Consider the following 14,290-nt stretch of genomic DNA (forward strand, 5'->3'; position numbering starts at 1 on the left):
TCTGCCTCTGTATCTATTTTTGCTCATCAGTTTATAATGGTCTTTATTATCCATAAATGAGTGAGATCATGTGGTATTTTTCTTTCATTGACTGGCTTATTTCACTTAGCATATCTGGCTACTTTTATAATTTATCTTCTCCTCTAATGATTATTTTATTTTTCCAATTTGATTATGATGTGCCTTGGTGTAATTTTCTTCTCAATTCTTTTATTTGAGTTCATTGAGTTTCTTTGATCTGTGGGTTGATAGTTTTTAACAAACTTGGAAAAATTTTAGCTGTAATTTTTCAAATATTTTTGTCCTCTTTTTATTTTTCCTCTTTTTCAGGACCCTGAAATCACATATATAAGCCATTTGAATTTGTCCCACAGCTCACTGATGCTATGCTATTAAAATATTATTTTTTATCTTTGTTTTTCTTTTTGGGTATTGCTATGTTTTCAAGTTCACTAATCTTTTATTCTGCAGTTGCTTTTCTCCTATTAATACCATCAATATATTTCAATTTTATGCATTGTAGTTATAATCTTTAGAAAATCAATTTGGGTCTTTTAAATATCTTCTCTGTCTCTACTTAAGATTGTGAAATCATGGATCACAGTTATAACTCTTTTTAATGCCTTGTTTACTAATGCCAACATTTGCGTCAGTTCTAATAGAATTTTCTCCTCACTATAGATGATAGTTTTCCTGTTTTTTGTTGTTTTTTTGTAGGCATGGTAATCTTTAATTGGATTCCAGACATTGTGAATTTTATTTTGCAGATTCTAATATAATTTGTGGAGGTATACTGACTAAAGAAGCAGTGTACTACTATCAAATATCATTTACATGCAGAATTTAGTAATGTGGATTCATTCATCAAGTATATGTGTAATTTGCACATTATGGTGATTTGAAGAAAGAATTAGCATATTTTTTTCACTTAGTTGCCATCAAACATAATGAACTCTAAAACGTATAAACCTATGGATAATTACATTGTCAAAATGTGGTTTAGAGTTAAAGTTTTGCATAGGAGCATCGTCTGATGGTGCAGCTACAATGACACAAGTATTCTTCAGTAGTTACTTAGATTATATTAATTTATGTTATATTTATTTTTTTAAATAAACATATTGCCATCAAACTTATACCTACAATTTTTTTAGCCTGCCTTATTTACTATCAAGATAATAGTAATTTACCAATACAGTAAGTCCTCATTTAACATTACTGATAGGTTATTAAAACTGCAACTTTAAGCAAAACAACGTGACACCAATTTTGCCATAGGCTAAATGATAATTGAATTTAGTTTCTACAGCATATTTCCAGCCACAAAAACATCAGCAAGCTTCTAAATAAAGACCCAAACAATTATAATATTAAACATTAAAATGAATGTGAACCATACATACATTTAAGAACGATTAATAAAAACAAGTAAGATAATTTCCAACCTGCTTATTCTAGTTCAGGGTCATGGGTGGCTGGAGCCTATCTCAGCAGCTCAGGGCATAAGGTGGAAACCAACTATGGATAGGATGCCCTTCCATTGTAGGGTGCACTCACACCCACACCCACGTTCACTCAGACTGGGACAATTTAGGCACACCACTTCACCTCACCTGCACATCTTTGTTTGGGGTGTAGGAGGAAACCGGAGTGCCTGGAGAAAACCCACACAGACATGGGAGACCATGCAAACACCACAGACAGTGGCCCTGGCAGGGAATAGATTTTTTCCCCTCATCAATGTTATAACAAAACAATGTTGAATGACACAATTGTATTCGAGGACCTTCTGTAGTATATTGGCATCTTTCTCTGTTATCAAAATTTATTGCTGGGGGAGGTAATTGAAAGAACATGATTTTGTATTCTGCAACTTTACTGAATTCATTTATTCTTATAGGTTTTTGGTGGTCTTTAGAATTTTCAGTATGTAAGATGATATCTGTAAACAGAGACACTTTTACCCCCTTCTTTCTGATTTGGATGCCTTTTCTTTCTTTGTCTTGCTTGATTGCTCTGGCTTAGTCCTTCCAGTATTATGTTAAATAGGAGTAGGGAGTGGGCACCTTTGTCTTATTCCTGATCTTAGAGGAAAAGCTTTCAACCTTTCGCCATTGAGTATGATGTTAGCTATAGGCTTGTCATACATCACCTATATTATGTTGAAGTACATCACTCTATACCCAGTTTGTTGAGCGTTTAATTATGAGATGATGTTGAATTTTGTCAATGCTCTTTCTGCATCTACTGAGATGACCTTTTGATTTTCATCTTTTATTCTATTAATATGATGTTTCACATTTATTGATTTGTGTATTGAATTATCCTTGCATTTCAGGAATGACTTCCACTTGATCATATTGTATTATCTTTTTAAAGTGCTGTTGAATTCAGTTTGCTAGTATTTTATTGAGAATTTTTGCATCTGTATTAATTAGGGATAGTGGCCTGTAGGTTGTGTGTGTGTGTGTGTGTGTGTAGTGCCTTTATCTGGTTTTGCTCTCAGGATAATGCTGACCTCATAATATGAATTTGGGAGTACTCCTTATTTTGGAAGTGTTTGAGAAGGATTGGCATTTATTCTTTAAATGTTTGGTAGATTTCATCAGTGAAAGGCTTTTCTTTGTTGGGAGGCTTTTGATTATTGATATAGCTTCTTACTCATTATTTAGTCTTGGTAGGTTTTATGTTTCTAGGAATTTCTAATTTTTTTCTTGGTTGTTCAGTTTGTTCATATATAATTGTCCATAGTAGTGTCTTATGATCCTTTGTATTTTTGTGGAATCAGATCTGAGCACTTACTTGTTGCTATAAATCCTGTTCCCTTCTCCATTTCTATTTGATCACTAGTGGTTGGGCCTATCAGATTCTATCAATGATCCCCATGGGATGAGACCTAAGTGGGCCTCTTGCAAAGTGTCCCATAAAGCTAGGGAAGCTGAATATCTACCTTGGGAACTTTATTAGCCACTGGAGAAATTGTAAGCCCAGGGGAGCTCTTAGTGTGGTGCTGTACTGGTCTACGGAGGGGCAATGAGTTCAAAGTGAAAACTCTCCCCATCCCCTTCTAATGGGAGTCTTCTTGGTCTCTGTGGTCCATCAGAGGTTTCAGCCTTACCTCAGGATTCTGGGATTTTCACAATGGTGTCTTATCTATGGAAGGTTGCTAGTTGATCTTCTTATGAGGGGGTCTGAGGTCAAGAACAACCTATGTCGCCATCTTGATGATAATGTCATTAACCTATATTTCATCATTTTCATCTGTTTATATCTCTGGATTTCATTTTGGGAGTTTTTTGAGTATCTATTTTTTAGTCCACCAATTCCCTTTTTAGCTCTGTCTTGTCTATTTTATCCCTCCATTGAGGTTTTAATTTCATTTATTTTAATATCTGTATCTAGAATTCTACTTGGTTCCAATTCTGTATGCTTAGTTATTCTCTATGGACTCTTGTTTGTTTATCATATTTTCAAACTCTCTTATTTCTTTAAATCATGGGTATTTTATTTTCAGGGCCTCAGAATTCCATTTGCAGATCTTTTGGGGAGGGGTCTATTACATATTTCTCATTTATATTGCCTTATTTTCCTTGTGTGTTTAGTAACTTCTTTCTTACTATGGACTCTTCATTTTCTTTGGAATTCTATCTCTGAGCTCTGGATTGAAGTTGAGTTCCTCTTGGTGGGATTAGCATTGGCTTCTGCCAATTGCTTAGTGAAATGACTAAATTGGGGCTACTTCGAATTAAATACTCTGCTTGAGGATTTTTGTCCTCATAGGTGGTGTGAATTTAGACTGCAAACTCAAGTGCAACCTAGTTGTTACTAATTCTCAGGGGATCCCCTCCAACCTCCTACCCCCCACTCTCCACTTATTGCCAAAGTGAAAATAGGCAAGATTTTGACATTCCTTTTTGTGCAGTGGGATTCATCTTGCACCGGAGACTGTAGTGTTTCAGCTTTATGTGTAGTTTTTAAAAATTAGTTTACTCATTTTCAGTAGATCTTGGGAGTGCTCTCTTATCCACTGAGATCCATGCAGCCATCAAAATAGAAGCTTGAGGTCCCCAGGGTTCAACAGAAGCCTTTGGGTAAAAGCCAGCTTTGGTGCTTTGCTTACCTGCATGAGTGCCTGTTCTCACTTCATTCCAGGGCTCTGTGTGTATATTACTTTCTTACCTGCTCAGTTTTATATTGAATTGCATTTTAAAAGTATTTTAAAATTTTATCTAGCATGCTATTGTTTTAGTTTTGAGGACTGTTCATCCACTCTCATCTACCATGCTGCTATTTTCATTAATGAGAATTTGGCTGATCTTTATTTCTGCTTTAATCCTTATTTCTGTATTTTTGGCATTTACTTTTGATAATAAGAAACTTCAATACAATTATAAAATAATACTTTCTAATGTTTAAATGGGAATACTAGAATCTTACAGAAATAGCTTCATGTATGAACAATAATTTTCTTAATAAAGAGTTTCCAGTTCCCCTAGCATTCTTGGTAAACTTGGCACATCATTGACTTCTAAACATTTATTTATTGCCATGTTCACTTCCCATTTCTTCTTTTATAATATTAACAAATTATTTTTAATTGAAGACAGCCATCCATTCTCCATTAGCTCAATCCTTGATGAACTTCTGTATTCTGTGCTATACAGCCTATAATGCTAGTGATATTTATTATTTAGCCAGGAACATTAAAATCACCAATTCTCTTCAAACGACTTCATTTAATAAACTGCATTAGCGATCCACTTAATGCAGTCATAGGGTAATTGAATAAAAAAAAGAACACCAGCCCTGACTGGTTTGGCTCAGTCGATAGAGCGTCAGCCTGTGGACTGAAGGGTCCCAGGTTCGATTCTGGTCAAGGGCATGTACCTTGGTTGCGGGCACATCCCCAGTGGAGGGTGTGCCGGAGGCAGCTAATCGATGTCTCTCTCATCGGTGTTTCTAACTCTCTATCCCTCTCCCTTCCTCTCTGTAAAAAAATCAACAAAATATATTTAAAAACAAAAGAACACCAGTATATTATGCCAGGCTAAACTACTGGAATTTGTAGAGTTTGCTGGGAAAACACAGTTAAATTATAAAATCTTTGCTATATGCTCTACTTCAGTTCTTTCTTCCTCAGTAGGAGAGAATCTGTATTATGGCGTCATTATGTAAAATACTTGATGGTGCCCATAATGTGCAAAACTGCACTTACAGTATTTTTATTCATGGTACATTCTGGCATAAAGAACTATGTGCATTTAAAAATATATTAAAGATAGAGTGCACAAATTTTTGTGCACCGGGCCTCTAGTTAAATAAATATTTGGATGTTTGGACTTTTTTTTGGCCTTTTATAGTCATCCCTTTGGCTCTTTGTTGCCATTATCCCCTAAGTAGAGCTAAATCTAGAGTAATTCTTTATCATTTCAGCATGGATTTACTGGCAAAATGAGGGTCTCAAACTCAAATTAGTGCCTATTTCTTGGAAACTGGCATTTGACTCTATCCTCATACTCATATTTGGCTTTTGAAACATATAAAAGTAAAATCACATGCCAGTTCTCCGCTTACTAGTGAAAAAGGGGCTGTGCTGTCATGATATAATTAAGGCCCTTTTACTGTTAGGATTTAAAAAAATTATCTTTATTATTGAAAGAATTATAGGTGTCCCCCTTTTTTCCCCATTGATCTCTTCCACCCCGCCCCCTAGGGCCTTCTCCATACTATTGTCTGTGTCCATGGGTTATGTATATCTATATATATAAAAGCCAAGCGACTGGAATGGCAGAACGACCGGACAGGGGATCCTCCTGGGCTCTATAGCTCCCTGTAGGAAGCATGTATCACACGGTCCTGATGTCTGTGTGTGTCTCCCACCAGACTGAAAGGCCATTTTGTGCTCTGGAAGGTGTTATGCACATAATAGGCATGCAATAAGTGCCTATTAAATAAATATTTGGATGTTTGGACTTTTTTTGGCCTTCTATAGTCATCCCTTTGGCTCTTTGTTGCCATTATCTCAGGATGACCCCTAAGTAGAGCTAAATGTAGAGTAATTCTTTATCATTTCAGCATGGATTTACTGGCAAAATGAGGGTCTCAAACTCAAATTAGTGCCTATTTCTTGGAAACTGGCATTTGACTCTATCCTCATACTCATATTTGGCTTTTGAAACATATAAAAGTAAAATCACATGCCAGTTCTCCGCTTACTAGTGAAAAAGGGGCTGTGCTGTCATGATATAATTAAGGCCCTTATACTGTTAGGATTAAAAAAAATTATCTTTATTATTGAAAGAATTATAGGTGTCCCCCTTTTTTCCCCATTGATCTCTTCCACCCCGCCCCCTAGGGCCTTCTCCATACTATTGTCTGTGTCCATGGGTTATGTATATCTATATATATAAAAGCCAAGCGACTGGAATGGCAGAACGACCGGAACGACGGGTGGCTATGACGTGCACTGTGGAGGCCAACCGGCCCAATGGGGACCCCTATTGGCCCCCCCAAGTGCCCGTAGCCCCTAACCCTAGCTGGCTCCACCCCCGGCTGCCCCCCACCCCACTGATTGGGGGTGGGGCCGGCTGGCCAACCGTCCATGGCTCCTCTCCCCAGGTGGCCCCTCCCCCTGGCCTGTCCCGCCTCTGATCGGCACCCCCACCCTGATTGGGGATGGGGCTAGCCAGCCAACTTCCTGCAGTCCCCGCTGCTGGCCCCACTCCCTGATCCCCTTATCAGGGGCGGGGTTAGCCAACCTCCTGCAGCCCCTCCCCCCTGGCTGGCCCACCCCCATCAGGGTGGGCTGGCCGGACCCCACCCATGCACGAATTTATGCACCAGGCCTCTAGTATGTATATAAATTTCTTGGTTAATCTCTCCTCACTGCCTAATCCCCACCCCTGTCTTCCCTATGAGATTCGTAGTCTGTTCCATGCTTCTATGTCTCTGGATCTATTTTGTTCATCAGTTTATTTTGTTCATTAGATGTACCATTGGGATTTATACGTTTCTTTTATGTGATAAATCTTGATTCTTGCTTTGACTTTTTAAAACTGCCCCTTTGATTCTACACGCATGCATGGAACACTGAGTATTCTTCTTTGATACATAAAGAGGGTAAGAATTAGACTCTTCTTGACATGTTTTAGAACTAATGGGCAAGAAAGTGGTAGAGATGCTGCCAAGAAAAGTGTGCATGTGTTTGTCATTAATTGTTAAAATTAAAGCACTAAGGAGGGACAGACCTCCCACCCCCACCCCCTTCCACTGTGAATACCTTTTCCCCAGAAGTGCAGGGCTAGGAATTTTCTGCATTTGTTGTGTTCACTTGTTCACCTATCCAACAAGTATTCTCCACCATGTGCCAGGGACTTGGAATTAGTACCCCTGCAATTGTTTTCTCACCACCAGAGGAGGGGCAGACATTATTTGCAGACTGTCTGTCACATGATGAAAATGCCATAAATATTAGTTGTTACTGTTATTATTATAGTAATGCTACAGTATGGAGGTCCATAGACCAACAGTGTCATTTACACTGTGATTACATCTTAGCTTTGGACACAGGATAACCATATTTCAAGAAGAAAATGTAGGAACTACATTTATTTATTTCAAATTATTTATTTCAAAGAACCCATCCACCAGGAAGATTGACAACCCTCCTTTGATGAGTCAATACGGCAAGTTCAGGGACAGCCCAGTAAAATCGGAGGCTCCTTGGGGGCAAGTCCACAGCAGGAAGTGTAGTAAGGATGTTGATAGACAGTATCATCCAGCCCTCATTATTGCTGTCCAGGGCCCCTCTTTCGTTCATTGCAGGTGACACCAGGATGTGCCCTGGCTCTCTGTCCTTTTCCCTGCTCCAGGCTGCCTACCCTTACAGTACTTAATCCATGTAGTTTACTAATATTTAGTACTATATTTGTTATGTTATTAGTTTCTCACTCAGAAAGTGTCCTTACTTTTTCTGGGACATCTTTTATTTTTCATCCTTACTGAAAATTAGAATTCCAAGACCTATTCCAGGTTGTGATACTGGTGTTGCTATGTAGGGTCTTAATTTATGAGCCTCCCACTTTAATAGGAGTATTTTGATTCAATTTATTTTTCATTTTAATATGAATATTTTAGATCTGAGATTCTATCTTGGATATCATACCAGTGTGCTTAACTGTGATTTATGAATCAAAGCCACAGGGAAGGTGTGAGACAGATTCCTGTCACTACTTCACATCTATAGTACTTCCTGTATAGTGTCCCCCCCAATGTAACTTTTCAAATTTACATTGTGAACTTTCAGAATAATGTCATGTTCTGCTTCCCCCCCCCCTCTTGAAATAAACATGAAGCCAATTTGGCAGTAGAGAAGAAATGTTATTAATCAAATGACAATGTATTTTTCATAAGGCTCAAATTAAGCAACACTCTATAGGGAACATACCAACTATAATAATTTTCTATAAAAAACAGAATGAATTAAAATTATGATCATATTTTTAGCACATATTCAGATATGTCACCTGTAAGGATTCCCACGTGCAGCGGTGATATGCTCCAATAAAACATGTCACTTTAATATGTTTTTATGTTATTTTAAGTAAAAAACCTGTTTAACAGAAAACATGCATCTAATCTCTCAGCACTTTCCTGAACATTTCTAGATTATCAAATTTTCATGTCTCTTCACCTGTCTTTACTTTCAATATTAAATGCCCTGCTTCAATTTAATTTAATCAGACATTGATTGCACATTTACTGTGTGTCAGTTATAGCTTTCTCCCTTTTCTAAGCTCCTATAAACTTGCTGTCTGAATCACTTATATGGCACTGATTGATGTATTAAGGTTTTTTTGTGTTTAAGTCTCATCTACTTGACTATATTTCAAGGTCTTGAAGTTTAGGAAAATATATGACTCTGTTCCTTTTACAGTACTTAATACCTAGGCACAGAGCAGTCAATAAATATTAGCTGATTGGATTAATGAGTTATTCTGTGTAACAGCACTTACTGGGACATAATAAGTAACCTGATGGGTAAATAAATTTACTTTTAAGCCCTGGCCGGTTTTGCTCAGTGGATAGGGCATCAGCCTGCAGACTGAAGGGTCCTGGGTTTGATTCTGGGCAAGGGCACATGCCCAGGTTGCAGGCTCGATCCCCAGTGGGGGAGGGAGGTGGCACTTGCAGGAGGCAGCCAATCAATGATTCTTTCTTATCATTGATGTTTCTATCTATCTCTACCACTCCCTTCTTCTCTGAAATAAATAAAAATATATTTTTAAAAAATTATTTTAAAATTTACTGAGGAAATAAACACACCTAAGGTTGGTATATTTTGGGAAGTGGGATTGGGCACACAGAAGGGAACAGTACATTTTTGGTAAATTATTCAACTGATGATTCATAGAAGTCATATAGTGGTAATTTTACTGAGGTTAGATCTGTTTGGAATCAACTAGACAGGGAGGCAGTGAATTGGTAGAAAGTTATGGGCTAAAGAAAATTACAATAGGGATTAATTAGAACGTGGTAGGATAAAGGATAATTTATCCTTGGCTGAGCATGTGTTGATAAGAATTGGGGATGTTGGAATGAACTGGATAGACAGAGACTTGGTTTCCCTCTTGGTTAAGGCAGGTGGATGGTTTGGTGTAGAATCGAGTGCTAGGAGGAAGTTTAGTTTTAGTTACCATCTTCAATCTTAGATTCTATCAAGTAAGTAACTCTCAGCTTACATCATGGAGATGGGGCTAAGGAGTCTAAGGCAGAGAAGACTAGGATCAGATGCCAAAAAAGGCCCCCCCACCCCCTGCCCCCAGTATAGTCTCAGCAGTGAAGGCAGAGCCAAATCTGTACTGGGATCATTCTATGTGGCATCTGCTAGGGAAGTTGGTCACCTGTGCTCACATTGTCATTTATTTTGGAAGATCTTGTTATTTATCCTACGTTAATGTGTCCTGAAGTTTGAAGACATCAGGTCTCCAAAGTCAATCAAACTATCATATTCAGAGCAGTAGGTCACCAGCAGAAACAGAATCTGACAAAGTTTAATGTCTAACAATCATTTTCCATTTCCTTGGTGTCAGGAGATGTGGATATATTGAAAGCTGATATGATTCTCTCTCTCTCACTCGCTCGCTCTCTCTCTCTCTTCCATACACACAGGCGTAAATCCAACACATTTAATTGTTTTGAGCTTTTTTTGGGGGGTGGGGGGTCAGAGCTTCAGCTGCAGTGTGTTTTTCTTTGCAATTGAATGCACTGCTATTTTGTTTTATTTTTAAATCCAAGCTAAAATTAAGTGTTCCTTTTTATCATTTTAACTGGTTATGAGCCTCATCAGTTGGTGAGAACACATTCGTACTAATATGTTATATTATAAAGTCTTTATGCTTCCACTCTGACTTCCAGCAATAAGTACAAACGTCACCAGATTCTCTGGAAATCCAGATGCTTACCTGTACTAAAAAGTCTCTCCTGGTGTCAAGCCTCAGGCTTTGGAGTTTTGATTTCTGTGTTGCTCTGTACATGAACCTTTGTTTACTCTGCTTTAGGTCACCACAAGATTCCTGACTGGCATTTTTAAAACTTCTTCGCATGAGTATTGGGCACAAGCCTTTGTCAGAGTGTGTCCCCATTAGATGATTGAGATCAGACCGACCACAACATCAACAAGACTGATGAATGTTAGGGTCGCTGAAGGAAGAACGCACAAGGCCAAAAGGGGTGAAGAATTATAAATTTATTAGGTCATCTGGATACCAGATGAGCCCCCAAATGGCTCCAGCTCCCAAAGATGGGGAGTCAGGTTTTTAAAGGACTCTACCAGGCTTTTTCTGGATGGAGAATTTTCTGTGCAGGTCTGGATTCCGGGAAACTCCGGATAGTGGTCTAAGCAAGATAGAGATAATGGTCTAAGCAAGTGGAATGTCCATTGTGAAGTGGCCTAAAGGTCAGTTCCCAGGGAAGAGGTCATCGATTCAGTTCTTTGATCAGACTTAACAATGAATAGTTAAGAACAATGGAAGGGAAGTACACAATATGGAATTTAACCCCAAACGCCTTCTAGATGAGGACCTTCTTAGTTTTCATAGGTCTGGATCCATGATGATGGGTCCCTCAAGGCTGGTGACACTTTGAAGGCCAGACCCAATTTCCAGAGGGAGAAATGAATTCCTTTCTTTCTCTAGTGTATGCCTGGCTCCTCAATTTTCACTTTGTGCCCCAGGATCTGCTCTTTTTCAGAGAAATTGGCAGCAGGGATATTTTCTCCTTTTAAAGAAATTCCCTGGCCAACTGATCTTGACCAATGGCTCCCATAAAAGCAACTATACCAAGTTAAAATAGTCCAACATTTACACATTAAGGATTTACAGATTTAAGTAAGGTGGCCTATAAAAGGAAGGTGGCGGTATTCCTGTCCAGTTTGAGCCATGCTGAGTCCAGTTTAATTTGCTTTTAAAGCAGCTGAAGATCTTGCCTGCTTGTTTCTCTGCCATCCTGGGAGTCTCATATCCTTATCTATCTAAGCAACTCTCAATACAGCTTCCTTTTCCCGAACCCACGCATTTCCAGGGAAAAGCAATCATATTATTTAAATCCATGCATAGAAAAGAAATAGTACTGTAAAGATAAACAATAAAGCCTTAGAGACATAATACTGGCAAAGACATTTTTACAACAATCTGTATCGACAATGGAAATTGAATCTTCTCAAACTAAACATCTGTGTTCATATTATATCACCATTTTCCTGAAGAATGATGAATGATAACAGTGGATTAATCAAAGGGCTCATCTGAGATTATTTTTCCTTAAAAAAGGGAGAATCAATCAGAAAAGTGAATTCAAGTCTTTCCATTAGAGAGACCCAAATGACCTGCAGCTACTTGGCCAGCTATTGTGTTTTTCTTCCTCCTTCTTGCTTCTTTCTCTCCCTTTTTGTCCACTTTCCTCTCTGTGTACTTTGTTCATGGATTTGTTAAGGGAGACCAAACTATGGAAACACTTTGCCACAGAAATTCTCTCTCTCTTTTTAATCTTCTTATTATAGAACTAGAGGTCCAATGCATGAAATTCATGCATGGGTAGGGTCCCTAGGCCTGGCCGGTGATCAGGGCCGATCTGTGGGGCAACTGGTGGGGCGAACGGGGGGGGGGGGCGCGAGCGCAAGGCCGCTGGCATCCGCCTTGGCTGGCCTGGGGCCTGCGGGCTGGGGGCAACTCCTGCATTGACTGTCTGCCCCCTGGTGGTCAGTGCACGTCATAGCGACTGGTCGTTCCACATGTCCTTTTGCCGTTCGGTCGATTTGCATACTAATATAATACTTTTATTATATAGGATATTTCAAACATATATAATAGCAAAATAGAAAAATTCATCTTCATGTACCCATTAACCAGCTTCAACAGTCATCAAATTCTGCCAATCTCTCATCTATTCCCTCCCCACATATTTAGTTTGGTGGCACATTTAAAGTAAATCCATGTAATCCATAAATATGTCAATTTGTTTATAATATAGAAGGATTTAAAACACCACAATACATTAGCAAAGATTTCATATCATCTGATTAAACAATCACTTTGAAAATTTTCTCATTTGTCCCCAAAATGCCATTTTAAGTTGTTTTTTTTTGAATCCACACATTGCATTAGTTTGCCTCTCTTTCTAAAGTCTCTCTTGATCTCCAACAGCCCTTCTTGCCTTCACTTTTTCATACTGTTTATTTCTTAAAGAAACTGGGACAATGAATTCGTCTCATTTTTGTAGTTGGCTGATTGCATCTTTATGGTGTCTTAACATCCTCTTCAATTTCATATGTTCCCTGTGTACTGTTAACTTGATCTAAAGGCTCAACTAGACTTAGATTCAGTTATTTTGGCAAGAATAATTCACAGGTGGTGAGGCACAGAATGACCGTTTCACTTTTCATGGTATTTTAAAGTTGATCTGTAGGTCTAGGTGGTTTAGCCAGATTAACGTTCACTGTTAGCTTGTCACTTAATGGTTTTAGCTTCCATTGGTAATTAAGGTCAGATCCTTTATTCATCAAGCTTTATATAAAGGTTGTTTTTTTCTAATTATCTTATTTTATTTTCATTATTAGTGGAAATTCTTTTATGAAAAACTTTCCTTCATCATCATTTTGTTTATAGAAACATTTAACAATCTAAGTGGAACATATTCTTTTGCTATTGGCAGGCTACCTCTCCTAGAATCAGCCCTGGAGGTCCCTTTTAGCTCATGAGCCCCATGGAACACAGCAGGCACTTCATCAAGTCTCACCACTGGTCAGTGGCTCCCCTCTTACCACCATATCCATCTCCTATTCTCTGGCAGCCTATTTGATAACCAACTGATGCTCAAAGGGAATCACAGAGCCTTTTGATAAAGAGGTTTTCCTAGCCAAAACTATGGGGTGGATCTTATCAAAATACTCTCATAACTGTGAAGATTGCCTGCATTCATTTAGCTGTACCCTCATTATTGATCCATGAGTTGCAGTCCCCAGGACTTGGTATTTTTGTGAATCTTCAGGGCATTACTGGGATTAGACAGGCATGACATGAACTTTGCATAGCTGTTTAATACTGTCTAGAAAGCTCTCTGCTCAGGAACACAGGAGCTGAGTCCGTTAGCCTTCTGCTTTGTGAATTTTCTATGTGGGAGGATTCCTTTTGCTGTAGGCTTATAAAAGTGCCTTGATCTGTAGTTGAAGAGAACATCCATTGCTCTGTTAATGAGTAAATGTGAGTCATAAACTCATATTCTGTATTGGTGCAAGTAAAAAAGAGAACAAAAAATCTGTAGCTTTAAATTCAGCTGCTGATTTCATAAATTTCTTGAAAAATGTGTAGTATTTCCCTCCCCTGCAGAATGGAGCAGTTAACAAGCAGTTTTCTAAAAAACTAGTTAAGTTGTTATCTAAATTCTCCCCAGTACAGTGGAAATCCCCAGCCTATTTCATTATAATTATAGATATTTTGATATTAACTCCTTTCTTAGAATTCCCCCTTAGATGGAAATAAGTTGAAAGAATGGTTGAAAGATTTGCTCTAGAGACAACTTTTCTTCTACTACTACCGAATCAATTTAATAGAATTGGCTACATAGTCAAATTGAGTCCCCTCTCTGTGCTCTAGGACAGTTTTAAAATGGAAGCCCGGGGGTTTTCAGTACATATATTCATTGCTTTATTTGAACAAATTCCAAAAATTTTGATTTCTATGTCTGGTTTTATATTTTTCTATGGATTTCTTCAGGTTAACATTTAGTATGGGAT

The 14,290-nt window shown here is 38.2% G+C and overlaps 1 pseudogene; it reads right to left on the bottom strand.

The window, feature by feature from the left end:
- The window catches only part of LOC102243189, a 42,659-nt pseudogene extending 32,055 nt beyond the window's left edge, over positions 1–10,604 (bottom strand).
- Positions 10,605–14,290: the final 3,686 nt, after the last annotated feature.

Source organism: Myotis brandtii, unplaced genomic scaffold (assembly GCF_000412655.1).
Source record: "Myotis brandtii unplaced genomic scaffold, ASM41265v1 scaffold320, whole genome shotgun sequence".
In the NCBI taxonomy this organism is placed as follows: domain Eukaryota; kingdom Metazoa; phylum Chordata; class Mammalia; order Chiroptera; family Vespertilionidae; genus Myotis; species Myotis brandtii.